Genomic DNA, 16,411 nt, shown 5'->3' with positions numbered 1-16,411 from the left:
TGTCCCGTGACATGCTTTTGATTATGGTCTATAACGTGTCGGACGCAATTACTATCCTTGGTAGGAGCAATAGTAAAGCTCACCCTTATAATTTTTCGGTCTGGCACAAGGTCCTGTCTTTGACCATGCTATGCAACCACCGTTCTTACGGTTGACACCCGATTTAGTTCAGGTGACCTAATGAATTCCAGGTGAATTCCTAGGATTTTACGTTCAATGGTAATGAACGCATTGAAAATAGGGTTTTCAGAAAACAAATCGGTTTATAATTTTGATCAAAATATTTTCTCGTTTAAGCTCGAGTTTAGATATCATTGAATTCCATGAGTTTGAATTCTCAATCTTTAAGGTCAATCTCTAGGATTGAGTAATATCAGTCTTAAAAGCTGATTTTTAATCTTTAAGGAGATTATCCTTTCTGGGGATCTGATTCATTAGTCTTATCAAGCTAATTTGCACGGTGCCCCCCCATTGTACGAGATAAATCCTTCTCATGGTTAGGATAAATCTGACCACTTGGCGACCCTGTTTAATGCTGAGGTCCGTGGATTTCCTGCTGATTTTAGTGATGACTTTTCTAGATTTTTCGTCAACCTACAGCTGGTCTGGACGACAACTTCATGACCTAAATCAAGAAGCGCGTTTCTTTTTCGGAAGACTTTACTTCCTTTTAATGATGGAATTGATTCATCGTGTAGATCCATCTCTTCTTTTCTTTCATTGGGTAAAACAGTTTAGTTTAGTCCAAAGCAAAAGTATTTTCAGTTATTTGTTACAGATATATGTGACATATGTTTAAAATAATTTGGTAAATTTTCCCACACTTGGCTTTTTATTTTTCTTTTTATCATCCTCTATTCCATTTTAAATGAATTTTAACATTTTAATTTGTTTCTCAATTTATGTCCTTTCCGAGGTAACAATAATTTCGGTGTTAAAACCTAGTTTTATCGTTCATAAATATGTATAAACATGATTTTGAATTCATTTAATTGAAAATTTTGAAAAATTTTACTAGAATTGGGTAGTCAGTATATAAGACTAGGGCTGTTCTTTTTTATCAGAGAGCACTAGATTCTAATACAACTACTGCTTTACTAGTATTTTTAATGGTAACCAAGTGTATAAAGTAAAAAATTTTAAAATCCGAAAGAATTTAACCCCTTCCCACACTTAAGATCTTGCAATGCCCTCATTTGCAAGAAATCAGTAACAATTTAAATTATTGAGGGTGATTTGTGTGAAAATGATTAAATTTTTACCAAAGTTTCCAAATATATTGGCGTTTGTTTGCTGAATGATAAATGGTGCACATCATTTGTTCATTCCGTCTTGTTGTTATTTCACATATATTTTGCATCTTGTCGTCAAAATTAGTTGCTTTTGCTGAACTTAATGCCAGTCTTTGAAAATGCGTTGTTTTACCCTGTTGTGTACATAAGATAAACTGCAAACATATATACATATTTTTGAAGTTTGGTTTATTACCCCACATTCAAAAATTATTAAAATCTAAGAATAAAAGTTAGATAATTATAAAAATGATTACAATATTAACAAAAGTATTAAACATATCAATAATTACAAATTACAAAATAAAAAAAAAAATAAGTAAACTAAGGATGATATTGGTACCAATAGGGGTTCCACGCATAACCATAAGTGCTATAGAATGCTTCGGCAGGGTCATACGTAGGATATGGTGGCTGCATCTCTATCGACCAAGGAGGGAAGACGGGTTTCGGTGTAGGAATATAGTTTCTACCTATATGTTGGCAATGCGCTATGATCTGGTTCTGATGAACTTGCCAATCTTCAAATGCTCTCTGTCTAGCATTTTCGTATTCCTGAGAAGCTATAAACCTATGCATTTCTTGCATCTCATTCCCCCCTCCTACATTACCTTGTTCCTGGTTTCTCTCCACCTGTGGATGTCTACCATTGTATCGTACTGCGGCGTTATTTCGCCGCTTCAAAACTTTAGCACCATGGTATACATTTAAACCTATAGTGTCGCGGGGTTCCGGCTCTTCTAGTAATAATCCCCCCCGACTTATATCCACACCGAGATATTCACCAATCAAAGTAATAAAAATACCACCTCCTATTATGCTATGTGGACGCATCCCCCGAACCATAGCTGATAAATAATAACCCACACAATATGGTATACTTACAGCGCTGTGTGGGTCTCGAATACACATATGGTAAAACAAATCCTGTTCATTTACTTTTTCTTTGTTCTTACCCCTTTGTGTAATCGAATTAGCTAAAAACCTATGTATCACTCTTAATTCGGCTCTATCTATATCCAAATAAGAGTAGTTTCCCCCTTTGAAACGGTGATGGCTTGTCATTTGACTCCACACACCGTGTGTATCAAAATTCTCATCTATCTTTCTACCGTTTAGTATCAATCCTCTACAATCGGCAGACGCTAATTCCTCAGGCGTATATATACGTAAAGCCTGAGCCATGTCCAGTAAAGACATGTGGCGCATCGAACCGCTTAACAAAAATCTAATAAAAGAACGATCGGTTAAACTAGCTACCCGATCATTCAACTCTATACTACATAACAACTCTTCACACCATACTTTATATACAGGTCTGCGTATGGTGAATAAACATATCCAGTCATTAAAAGAAGAATTACCATACCTCTGTACAAGTAATTCCCTAATTGGCCCGGCCAATTCTACAGCTTCTAAGGGTCCCCATTCTATGACCCTCGGTACCTCAACAACCTTGGAATGAAGAGTATGCAAACCCCGTTGATATTTTGGATAATCTATCCAAAGTCTGTCAAATCGCAGGTTCGGGTGCAACTGTTCCAAGTGCATATCTGAAAAGGTCATGACTGGATGAGGTACATCCTGCTTGTAGTAGTTATCTACCTCCTGTTGTTCCAAGTTCTCAGCAGGAGCATGGCGGGCTTGGGATGAAGATTCACCCCTTTCATTCTGCAAAACACATCAAACACAAATTTTGTGCATCCAAATATGCATTAGTGTCAGCAAAATCATCAATCAAAATAATTACAATGACATTATCAATTTATATCAAACTTAAGCTTATTTTCACATTTTTATCAAATCTACACTTTTTTCAAATAAGCATATACGAAAATTTTCGCCAAGTTCATAAGCATTTAACTCAAATAACATGTCAAAATAATCATTACTAGCAAATAAACAAGTCTCAAATGGCATTATCTTTCAAAAATCAAGTTCATGAATTTTGGACTTGAAAAAGTCCACTTTAATTCTCAAAATCATGTTTAGGCTCAAAGTTTGGATCATTTAACTACCTAGACATGTTATACTACTCAATTTAGCAACAATTCATGACAAAAATCGGCCATAACCTGTTTATATCAAAAAGCCCCAAATTGCTCAAGAACACAAACCCTAGATTATTCAAAATTTGAAGTTTAAGGCTTCTAATCATGTTAAACAGCATCAATCTAGGTTATACAAGCATAATACATAAACAATTTAAGTCTAATTACACTAAAAAGCATCAAAATCAAATTGGGGAAAAATAGCTCAAGAACACTAAAATTCGAATTAAATGGTGTTTAGGTGTAGAAATTTACCGTTTTTCTTGAGTAGTTCTTAGATATCATCCTTCTCAACATGATTTTAGCAAAAAATTTGGTGATTAACGGTTAAAAATTGAGATTTTTGGGGGTGATTTTCGGGTTTTTTCGCAGTTATTTTCGAGCTGTATGTTTCTGTTTTGTGTGTGGGGGAGTGACTGATCGTTCAGCTATTTTATTTTTTTTTTCTGGGTTTTGGTCCCTCCGCGACTCGCGGAGGTTTTGCACTGCAAACTCCTCGAGTCGCGGAGTTTACCCTTTTTTTTTTTTTTTTTTTTTTTTTTTTTTTTAAAAACCTTATACTTTTAAAACATAAAATTTAATAAAATTTTAAAAATTTTGTTTCTTTTTAAGACGAGGTCGTTTCGGGACGATGCCCTAGTCCGTCCCTCGACAAATACTTGAAAAGGTATTCAACTTATTTTTAATCTTATTGATTTAAAGTATGCCAAAAACATTAAAAAACCCAAAAATCTAAGCTTTTAAAACAATTGCTTGAAAATAATGAAAAGGTAACCTCGGCAGCGGCGCCAAAAATACTTGATGTCGAACGAGGTTTATATAAAATAGCTTATATTTTACTAGGAAATACTATTAAATACGATACAATTTTACACAAGATATTTATTTATTTATAGAATGGATATACTTAAACCTTGCTACAACACTTATAGGCAGTGTACCTAATCGTACAGTAGTGTGGTTTTTAGTAAGTCCGGTTCGTTCCACAGGGAAATCTTTAAACAAAGCTCAACGCTATATTAGTTTACTTTTATAAAAATACAAATATATATAGGTAATATTATTATTATAAAGGGGGGTTTTTACCGTTTAATGACCGGTTTGTCGATTTTAAGACTTTAGTCGCAGTTAAAACCTAATGTAAAATATAAAATAAATACAAGACTTAAATTAAAGCGTAAAGTAAATAACGATAATGAAATTGCGAATAAAAATGCGATAAAATAAACTTGCGATAATTAAAAAGTACGATAATTAAAAGTGCGATAACAATAAATAAAAGTGCGATAATTAAATATAAAATAAAGGAAATTAAATATGAAATAAAAGAATTATGCTTATTTAAACTTCCGTAATCATGATGTTTGACGTGTTGATTTTAGTTTTATGCCCATGGGTTAATTGTCCTTTGTCCTGGATTATTCAATATGTCCGTCTGGTTTTTGTCCATAACAGTCCATCAGTCACAAATATAAATTGCAAGTGTCCTTGACAAATTATTATTATATCCGAAGTTAAATATTCCAACTAATTGGGGATTCGAATTGTAACAAGGTTTTAATACTTTGTTTAATGAATACACCAGGTTATCGACTGCGTGTAAACCAAGGTTTTACTACTTTGTTAACAATTACACCAATTACCCTTGAATGTAATTTCACCCCTGTTTTAATTATTCTAGTGGCTATTAATCCATTCCCGTGTCCGGTTAAATGAACGATTATTCGTACATATAAATACCCCGCCCATCGTGTCCGATCGAGTGTATATGGTAATTTATAGGGACACCCAATTGTAAATCTTTATATTAACATTAACAAATTTTCATTTAGTTAAACAAATATAAAGCCCATTAATAGCCCATAGTCTAGTTTCCACAAGTGTCGTTCTTTTGTCCAAACCCCAATTATGGTACAAAGCCCAATTACCCAATTTTAATAATTAGCCCAACATCATGATTACTTCGTTTTAAATAAGCATAATAATAACTTAGCTACGAGACATTAATGTAAAAAGGTTGAACATAACTTACAATGATTAAAAATAGCGTAGCGTTACACGGACAGAATTTCGACTTATACCCTTACAACATTCGCTAACATACCCTTATTATTAGAATTATAATTAAAATTAAAATTAAAATATAAATTATATATATATATTACTCGTATGAATGAGAAGAAAAAAGATGATGATATTTGATCAGAATTCGGTTGGCTTTATAGCCAGAGTTGAAAATTGGGGCTCCGCGACTCGCGGCAAAATGCCCTTAAAACTCCGCGAGTCGCGGAGATATATTTACAGCTCACACCCTTGGAGTTTCTTGCTGCCGACGGTTTTTAATATATATATATAATATATATATAATTAATATAATTAATTATATATTATATTATATTTATATACATAGTTAACTTGTAATTTTTAGTCCGTTGCGTCGAGCGTTAAGAGTTGACTCTGGTCCCGGTTCCGGATTTTCGAACGTCCTCGCGTACAATTTAATATCTTGTACTTTGCGTTTTGAATCTTGTACTCTTGTGATTTCGAGACGTTTCTTATCAATAATTGGAACCTTTTTGATTGTCTTTTGTACTTTTGAGCTTTTTGGTCGTTTGCGTCTTCAATTCGTCGAATCTGTCTTTTGTCTTCACCTTTTATTATTTAAACGAATATCACTTGTAAATAGAACAATTGCAACTAAAAGCTTGTCTTTCTTGAGGAATAATGCTATGAAATATATGTTCATTTTTAGCATTATCAATTACTTCGTCTTAAATAAGCATAATAATAATTTAGCTACGAGACATTAATGTAAAAAGGTTGAACATAACTTACAATGATTAAAAATAGCGTAGCATTACACGGACAGAATTTCGACTTACACCCTTACAACATTCGCTAACATACCCTTATTATTAGGATTTAAAATTAAAATTAAAATTAAAATATATATATATATATATATATATATATATATATATATATATATATATATATATATATATATATACGTTTACATATAGATAGAGAGATTGATATATGGATATTTAAAACGTTCAGAATGCGCGAGCTTTTATAGGCATTTTTGTCCAGGACAGCTCCGCGAGTTGCGGCATTTTTGCACTACAAACTCCGCGAGTCGCGGAGTTCGTAAATCCAGCTCACACAAGTTTGGATCCTAGTCTGTCGACGGTTTTAATATATAAATATAATATATATATATAATTTATATAATTAATTATATATTATATTATATTTATATACATAGTTAACTTGTAATTTTTAGTCCGTTGCGTCGAGCGTTGAGAGTTGACTCTGGTCCCGGTTCTGGATTTTCGAACGTCCTTGCGTACTATTTTATATCGTGTACTTTGCGTTTTAAATCTTGTACTTTTGTAATTTTGAGACGTTTCTCATCAATAATTGGAACCTCTTTGATTGTATTTTGTACTTTTGAGCTTTTTGATCGTTTGCTTCTTCAATTCGTCGAATCTGTCTTTTGTCTTCACCTTTTATTATTTAAACGAATATTACTTGTAAATAGAACAATTGCAACTAAAAGCTTGTCTTTCTTGAGGGATAATGCTATGAAATATATGTTCGTTTTTAGCATTATCAAATATTCCCACACTTGAGCGTTGCTTGTCCTCAAGCAATATAGTCTTGAAATACTAGAATCACTTCTTTATTCTTCACACTTTGTACATCAGTGATTTCTATACGGCGGTATAAACAATGGTAGTAACGTTATGGTTTACAGTCTCACATGACTTATGAAAATTTAGATCCATTAAGGAAATTGGATCTTTATGAAAACATTTGATCTTTTGAAAATTAAATCTAGCTTTTACCCTAGATAAGTTTTTCGGAATAACCCTTCACCGGTGTTTGCAAATTCTTTTTGTTGGTTTGGTGGGTTTCATATTTGAAATTTTTAGCTCAAAACTTGTGGTTTTGTGTCACCCACTTGCTAACCTTGTATTGGGAAAGCAACACGTCCAGTATACTTGTTCCGTATATTACCTTTCGGTAAACTACCGTCCGGTTGTAAAGGAAAGCTTTGAACAAGCAACTGTTAAGGCAATTTCCCCTGACATTCTTTTAATTATGGTCTATAACGTGTCGGACGCAATTACTATCCTTTGTAGGAGCAATAGTAAAGCTCGCCCTTATAATTTTTCGGTCTGGCACAAGGTCCTGTCTTTGACCATGCTATGCAACCACCGTTCTTACGGTTGACACCCGATTTGGTTCAGGTGACCTAATGAATTCCAGGTGAATTCCTAGGATTTTACGTTCAATGGTAATGAACGCATTGAAAATGGGTTTTCAGAAAACAAATCGGTTTGTAATTTTGATCAAAATATTTTCTCGTTCAAGCTCGAGTTTAGATATCATCGAATTCCATGAGTTTGTAATTCTCAATCTTTAAGGTCAATCTCTAGGATTGAGTAATATCAGTCTTAAAAGCTGATTTTTGATCTTTTAAGGAGATTATCCTTTCTTGAGATCTGATTCATTAGTCTTATCCAGCTAATTTGCACGGCGTCCTCCCCATTTTACAAGACAGATCCTCTCATGGTTAGGATAAGTCTGACCACTTGGCGACCCTGTTTGATGCTGAGGTCCGTGGATTTCCTGCTGATTTTAGTGTTGACTTTTCTAGATTTTTCGTCAACCTACAGCTGGTCTGGACGACAACTTCATGACCTAAATCAAGAAGCGCGTGTCTTTTTCGGAAGACTTTACTTCCTTTTAATGATGGAATTGATTCATCGTGTAGATCCATCCCTTCTTTTCTTTCATTGGGTAAAACAGTTAATTATCGTCCAAAACAAAAGTATTTTCAATTATTTGTACAAAAATATGTGATATATATTTTGAATAACTTGGTAAAAATTTCCCACACTTGGCTTTTATTTTATTTTCTTTGCCTTTTTATTTTCCTCTATTCCATTCTTAAATGAATTCTAACATTTTGGGTTGTTTCTCAATTTATGTCCTTTCCGAGGTAACGACAATTTCGGTATTAACACCTAGTTTTATCGTTCATAAATATGTATAAACATGATTTTGAATTCATTTAATTGAAAATTTTGAAAATTTTTACTAGAATTGGGTAGTCAGTATATAAGACTAGGGCTGTTCTTTATTATCAGAGAGCACTAGATTCTAATACAACTACTGCTTTACTAGTATTTCTAATGGTAATCAAGTGTATAAAGTAAAAATTTTAAAAATCCGAAAGAATTTAACCCCTTCCCATACTTAAGATCTTGCAATGCCCTCATTTGCAAGAAATCAGTAACAATTTAAATTATTGAGGGTGATTAGCGTAGAAAAATGATTAAATTTTACCAAAGTTTCCAAACATATTGTTCTTTGTTATTTAGGACGAGGTCGTTTCGGAACGATGTCCTAGTCCGTCCCTCGACAAAATTTTAAAATTTGTCAATTTAAAGCGCGGTTTTAAAAGTAAAGATTTTTTTGGATTTTTTTAATGTTTTTGGCATACTTTAATTCAATAAGATTAAAAATAATGATAATAAAAGTTCTCGTCCCTCCCTTGGGTAAAGCAATTTCGGCTCAACGACCTAGTCTTCAACTTACGACGAATTTTTAAAAATCATATTTTTAACTTAGCAAAATAAAGTAAATTTTTGTTTTTAAATTCACACCAAACTTAAATTTAAAATGCATAAAATTAAAAATTCATATTATTAAAAATTCACACCAAACTTAAATTTAATTTTGTTTTTATACATACAAACTTATATTAAAAATATTAATTTTTTTAAAATATTTACAATTTTAAATATATTGATTTAAAAAGTTTACAATATCAATTTAAGATTTATATATTATTTTTAAAAACATGGTAAAAATAAAATTAAAAATCTTTTTGGCTTTTATCCCACTTTAATCAACCAAATATTATTAAAAATATGCGCCCCTCTTTTCGGTAAAGTAATTTCGGTTCCATAACCTAATTTAACTCATGACGAATTTTTGAAATATTTTGAGTTGATTGATTAAAGATATTTATACCTTAAGAATAAACGTTAAATTTCGCAGTGATGTAATAAATTTTTGTATGATATCAATAATTTCGGTCGCAAGACCTAATTTTATTGAATACCAATTTAATACTTTATAGCGAACAAATTAGCGTTTATTATCAAAAGGTTAAAAATAAAAATAAAAATGAAAATGAAAACTGTACAAACTTACCTGTGAAATAGATTTCTTAGTGATATGCTCTAGCCCACTCATAAGATAGTCGGACTAATTGATTTTCCATGGCTACATAGGCATAACCTCGAGCATTTAATGTTTTTTCTTCTAAACATATAAACGGTCCGTCTCTGCATAAAGTAACAAATTCGGTATTTGAATAGGTTTGATTATTTGAACATTTACCTTCGTGTGACCATTTTCCGCATTTGTGACATTTTTCAAGGTGTCGTGCTCTTCTTTTCGCTGCGGATTTTGATTTTCCTTTACCAAATTGTAACTTATTATTTTCGCATCTGGATTCTTTTCTTACTCCGTCCAATTTTTCTCTGATTACTGATACCAGTTCACTCGGAAGTGTGTCATTATTACGTTTAGTGATCAAAGCGTGTAGCATTAGACCATGGTTTAGTTCACAGGAAGTCTTCATTTCGTAAAACCTAAAAAAAATAAAAATTCAGAATGGGGGGAGAAGACTAGTTCTTTAGGGTCTGCTAGGGAAAGACCATTCGGGTTCTATTTTCGAGAACTACACGAAAACAGAAAATCTAACTCTAACAGAAATACATATTATCCTTAAAAGACTTGATTCTCCCCACACTTAGTTAGCTGTGGTGTTGAAATTGTGATTAACTTCGTTGTCAACTTCCATCGGACTATCTATGTAATGTTTAACTCTGTGACCATTAACCTTAAATTCAATTCCATTTGAATTTATTAATTCTATCGTTCCGTATGGGAAAACTCTTTTGACTATGAATGGTCCAGACCATCTTGATTTCAATTTTCCAGGAAATAGCTTGAATCGTGAATTGAAAAGAAGAACTCTGTCTCCTTCTTTAAATTCTTTTGAACTTCTGATTCTTTTATCATGCCATTTCTTCGTTCTTTCCTTATAGATTAACGAATTTTCGTATGCTTCATGTCTTAATTCTTCTAATTCGTTTAATTGACTTAATTGTAGACGTCCAGCTTTATGTAAATCAAGATTACATGTCTTCAAAGCCCAAAATGCTTTGTGTTCAATTTCTACTGGAAGATGACATGCTTTTCCGTAAATGAGTTTAAAAGGTGTGGTTCCAATTGGAGTTTTGTAGGTTGTTCTAAAAGCCCAGAGTGCATCCTCCAATTTTATGGACCATTCCTTCGGATTTGATCCTACGATTTTCTCTAAAATACGTTTTAAAGCTCGGTTGGTATTTTCAACTTGTCCACTTGTTTGTGGATGATATGCGGTGGAGATTTTATGAGTTACTCCATATCTTTTGAGAACTTTCTCAAGTTGATTATTACAGAAATGAGTTCCCCGATCACTTATTAAAGCTTTTGGTGTTCCAAACCTTGCAAAAAGATGTTTTAAAAAGTTGACTACAACTCGTGCATCGTTAGTTAGGAGAGCTTGTGCTTCCGCCCATTTAGATACATAATCAATGGCTACGAGAATGTAGAGATTATTATGAGATTTCGGAAATGGACCCATAAAGTCAATACCCCAAATGTCAAATACTTCACATACTTGAATGACATTTTGTGGCATTTCATCACGTTGACTTATTTTTCCGGCCCTTTGACATGCATCACAGGATTTGCAAAGAAGGTGTGCGTCTTTGTAAATTGTAGGCCAATAGAATCCAGCATCATAAACTTTTCTTGCTGTTAGTTGAGGCCCATAATGCCCTCCTGTTGGTCCTGTGTGACAATGGTTTAAGATTTTACTAGCTTCATCTCCGAATACACATCGGCGTATTATTCCATCGGGACAACTTTTAAACAAATGTGGATCTTCCCAGAAATAGTGTTTTATATCACTGAAGAATTTCTTTCGTTTTTCGTACGACAATCCTTTTTTAAGAAATCCACATACTAAGTAGTTTGCATAGTCTGCAAACCATGGAATTTCATTATAATCTATCTTCAATAGATATTCATCAGGAAAGTTGTCTTGTATGGCTGATTCATTTAGAACTTCTAATTCAGGATTTTCAAGACGAGAAAGATGATCGGCTGCGAAATTTTCTGCTCCTTTTTTATCTCGGATTTCAATATCAAACTATTGTAAGAGTAAGATCCAATGGATTAATCTTGGTTTGGCATCTTGTTTCTAAAATAGGTATCTAAGAGCTTTAGCTAGAACGAGATATGATCGAAATTTGTTAAAAGCAAAGACAATAGCAAGGAGTTCTTTTTCAGTAGTTGTGTAGTTCGTTTGTGCTCCTTGTAACATCTTACTAGCATAATATATAGGTTGAAATCGTTTTTCAATCCTTTGTCCTAAAACGGCTCCCATTGCAAAATCACTTGCATCGCACATTAGTTCAAACGGTAGATTCCAATTTGGTGTTATCATGATCGGCGCATTAGTGAGTTTTTCTTTAAGAATATTAAAAGATTTGATGCATTCATCTGAAAAGATGAATGGAGCATCCTTTTCTAGGAGTTTATTCATAGGAGTGGCAATTTTAGAAAAATCTTTTATAAAACGTCGGTAAAAACCGGCATGCCCTAGAAAACTCCTAACTCCTCTAACATTGGTGGGATGTGGAAGTTTAGCAATTACATCTACTTTAGCTCTATCCACTTCAATTCCTTCCTTTGAAATTTTATGACCAAGAACGATGCCTTCTTTAACCATGAAATGGCATTTCTCCCAAATAAGAACTAGATTTGATTGTTCGCATCTAATCAGCATTCGTTCAAGATTAGCTAGACATGTTTCAAAAGTATCACCGAAGACTGAAAAGTCATCCATGAAAACTTCCATGCATTCTTCTATCATGTCGTGAAAAATTGCCATCATGCACCTTTGAAAGGTTGCAGGGGCTTTGCAAAGTCCAAATGGCATGCGTTTGTAAGTAAAAGTACCATAAGGGCACGTGAATGTGGTTTTCTCTTGGTCCTCGGGTGCTATTGGAATTTGAAAATATCCGGAAAAACCATCAAGAAAACAATAGTAACTATTTCCGGCTAACCTTTCCAACATTTGATCAATAAAAGGTAAGGGAAAGTGATCTTTTCTGGTGGCGTCATTTAATTTTCTATAATCAATACATACACGCCATCCTGTTACAGTCCTAGTAGGAATAAGCTCATTTTTCTCATTTGTAATGACAGTCATGCCACCCTTCTTAGGCACTCATTGAACTGGGCTTACCCATGGACTATCAGAAATTGAATAAATTAAACCTGCATCAAGCAGTTTAATAATTTCTTTCTTAACAACATCTTGCATATTAGGATTTAGTCTTCGTTGGCGTTGCACATATGTTTTATGACCTTCTTCCATAAGGATTTTATGTGTGCAATACGAAGGACTTATTCCTTTAATATCATGAATCTTCCATGCAATGGCTGGTTTATGAGCTTTTAATACAGAAATGAGTTGTGATTTCTCATTTTCAGTAAGAGAAGACGATATTATTACAGGTAATTCAGATTCACCATGTAAATAAGCATATTCCAAATGGTTTGGAAGTGGTTTAACTCTAATGTCGGAGGTTCTTCTATAGATGATTTGTATCGATATCTGTCTTCTTCTTTTAGCATTTGAATTTCTTCTATTGTTGGTTCATATCCATTAGCCATAAGTGTAGCTAACATTTCAGTTTCATCAATTGGTTCAGTTCCTTCTCCTAAAGAACATTCTCCTATTCCTTGTAATTCTGGAAATTCTTCTAACAATTCTGCATGTGAATCTATAGTTTGAATATAATAACATGTATCATCTGCAGATTGCGGTTGTTGCATTGCTCTATCTACTGAAAAGGTAACACTCTCGTCCTCTATACTTAGGGTCAGTTTCTTACCAAACACGTCTATCATTGCTTTAGCCGTGTTTAAGAATGGTCTTCCTAATATGAGAGGAACTTGAGAATCTTCTTCCATGTCCAGAATAACAAAATCTACTGGAAATACTAAAGTACCAACTTTAACTAGCATGTTCTCCATTATCCCTCTAGGATATTTTATTGATCTATCGGCTAGTTGTATACTTATTCTTGTTGGTTTCAATTCTCCAAGGTCTAGTTTAGCGTATAGTGAATACGACATTAAATTTATACTAGCATCTAAGTTTGTCAATGCTTCTATTGAACTAAGACTACCCAGAAAACATGGAATTGTGAAACTTCCTGGATCAGATAATTTTTCTGGTATCTTATTCAACAGCACTGCTGAACAATTAGCATTCATAGTAACAGCCGAGAGTCTTCCATTTTCTTTCTATTCGAGATTAGATCTTTTAGAAATTTAGCATATCTAGGCATTCCTGAAATTACATCAATAAAAGGAAGATTTACATTTATCTGTTTAAACATATCCAAGAATTTGGATTGCTCGGCTTCAAGTTTCTCTTTTTTCATTTTACTCGGGTAAGGAAGTGGTGGTTGGTATGGTTTAACATAAGGTTAGCTTTAACTGTGTTATCTTCATTAACCTTTTCAACTACCGGTTCTGTTTCCTTATCTTGCTCAGGTTGTGGTTCTTGTGGAGTAGGAATAGCTTCATCAGAAATTACAGGTATTTCAGGTGGTTTAAGTGTTGTACCACTTCTTGTGGTAATGGCTTTAGCTGTTTCATTCCGGGGGTTAGCATTTGTATCACTAGGTAAACTTCCCGATTTTCTTTCACCTATTAACCTTGCTAGGTTACTTACTTCTTGTTCCAAATTTTGAATAGAAACTTGTTGATTTCTAAATGCTTGAGCATTTTGTTCATTCGTTTGTTTCTGAGATGTGAAAAACTGCGTTTGAGTTTCAACTAGCTTCGTCATCATATCTTCTAAATTCGGCTTTTTATCATCGGTTTGTGGTGGTTTGTTTTGAAAATTAGGTCTTTGCTGGTTGTAAGTATTGTTGGATACTTGTTGATTATTAGGACCTTGTTGGTTGTTGTATGGAACATTTCGGTTATAATTCTGGTTTTGATTGTAAATTGGTCTTGGCGGTTGATAATTATTCTGATAATTATTTTCAGGCCTTTGGTTTAGATATGAAACATGCTCTCTTTGTTCCATTGTTAGTTCAATAATGAGACAATCTTTTGTCAAATGTGGTCCCCCACACTGCTCACAACTAATTCGTATTGAGTGTATATCCTTAGTCATCTTTTCCATTCGTCTCTCGACAGCATCTATCTTTACGGAAATGGAATCTAAGTCATGGCTAGAATCGGCTCTAGCTGCTTTAGATGATCTAACGATATCTTTTTCTTGGTGCCACTCATGTGAGTGGGAAGCAGTGTTATCAATAATTTTGTAAGCATCAGTTTCGGTTTTCTTCATAATAGAACCACCAGCTGCTATATCGATGTCTTTCCTTGTAGTGATGTCGCATCCTTGGTAGAATATTTGTACTATTTGACAAGTGTCTAAACCATGTTGCGGACATCCTCTTAATAACTTTCCAAATTTGGTCCATGCCTCATATAGAGTTTCATTCGGTTTCTGTGTGAACGTAACAATTTCTCCTTGAAGTCTTACGGCTTTAGATGCCGGAAAGAATTGTTTAAGAAATTTTTCAACTAAAACATCCCATGTATCGATCGCCCCTTCAGGTAACGATTCCAACCAATCTTTGACTTCTCCTTTTAAAGTCCAGAGAAATAACATGAGATATATCTGTTCATCCTCAACTTCTCTTATTTTAAATAATGTCAAGATCCTATTAAAGGTACGAAGATGTTCATTTGGATCTTCCTTCGGCGCACCACTAAATTGGCATTGATTAGTTACCATGTGTGATGACCCGGAAATTTCTGACCAAATTTAAACTTAATCTTTAACATTTCCGACACGATAAGCAAAGTCTGTAAAACTGAATCTCAAAATTTTTGAACTACTTTTGTATATTTAAAAACCCTTCGATTGTTTTCGACGATTCGCGAACAATTATATGTAAATAGATACATATATACTATAACTTGAAAAGGTAACAATGTTTTAATTGCATGATACCGTACATTAAACTTATTGGTTTATATATCTAATTGAATATATATGATTTAAAGTTATTTAGTAAACGATAGTAACATTCGTTTATTGATTCAATTGATATTCAGATAAGTTAACTAAAGCGTTTAAGATGAACCAGTAAAACACTAATTTGCTACAGTATTTTCAAATTGCTACAGTACCCAAAATGCTACAGTGTTTGCGAAAATCACTATTTGCTACAGTAACTTTGCTACAGTAAACACTATTTTAAAATGTATTTTAACAAATAACGAGACGATAATTTATAAAAGTAAATGACCAAAACACTCGAAAGTTTAAGATACACTTTGAGTGATATAATTTAGGGATAATTTAAGTTTATATTTTGACAAAGGTACGAGTCACGAAACGAAAAGTACTAGTTTTCTCAGCGTACGAAAGGGCGTTCGAAAAACCAGAACCGGGACATAAGTCGAGTGATGACATACGACTTATCAGAACAAAAATTACAAGTCAACTATGCATGTGAATTTAATATAATATATAATTAATTATATAAATTAAATATATTATATATAATATAAAATTATGTCGACAAACAAGAAGTTAAAAATTTGTGAGCTGTCCCAGGGTTCCATGCGATCGCATGGCCTTGAAGCACAAATCCCATGCGATCGCATGAGGTACTTTTTCAGGTATGATTGCTATAAATTGCAGTTTTTGGCTCGAGATAATCACACCCATACACAAATATAGATATACTCCGTATTATTATTATTATTATTATTATTATTATTATTATTATTATTATTATTATTATTATTATTATTATTAATAATAAGATTATTATTAATCTTATTATTTTTATTATTAGTGTTATTATTTTTGCGATACAAAAATAATAA

The sequence above is a fragment of the Rutidosis leptorrhynchoides genome, chromosome 6, assembly GCF_046630445.1.
Source record: "Rutidosis leptorrhynchoides isolate AG116_Rl617_1_P2 chromosome 6, CSIRO_AGI_Rlap_v1, whole genome shotgun sequence".
NCBI lineage: Eukaryota > Viridiplantae > Streptophyta > Magnoliopsida > Asterales > Asteraceae > Rutidosis > Rutidosis leptorrhynchoides.
Note: the sequence above shows the minus strand (reverse complement) of the source record.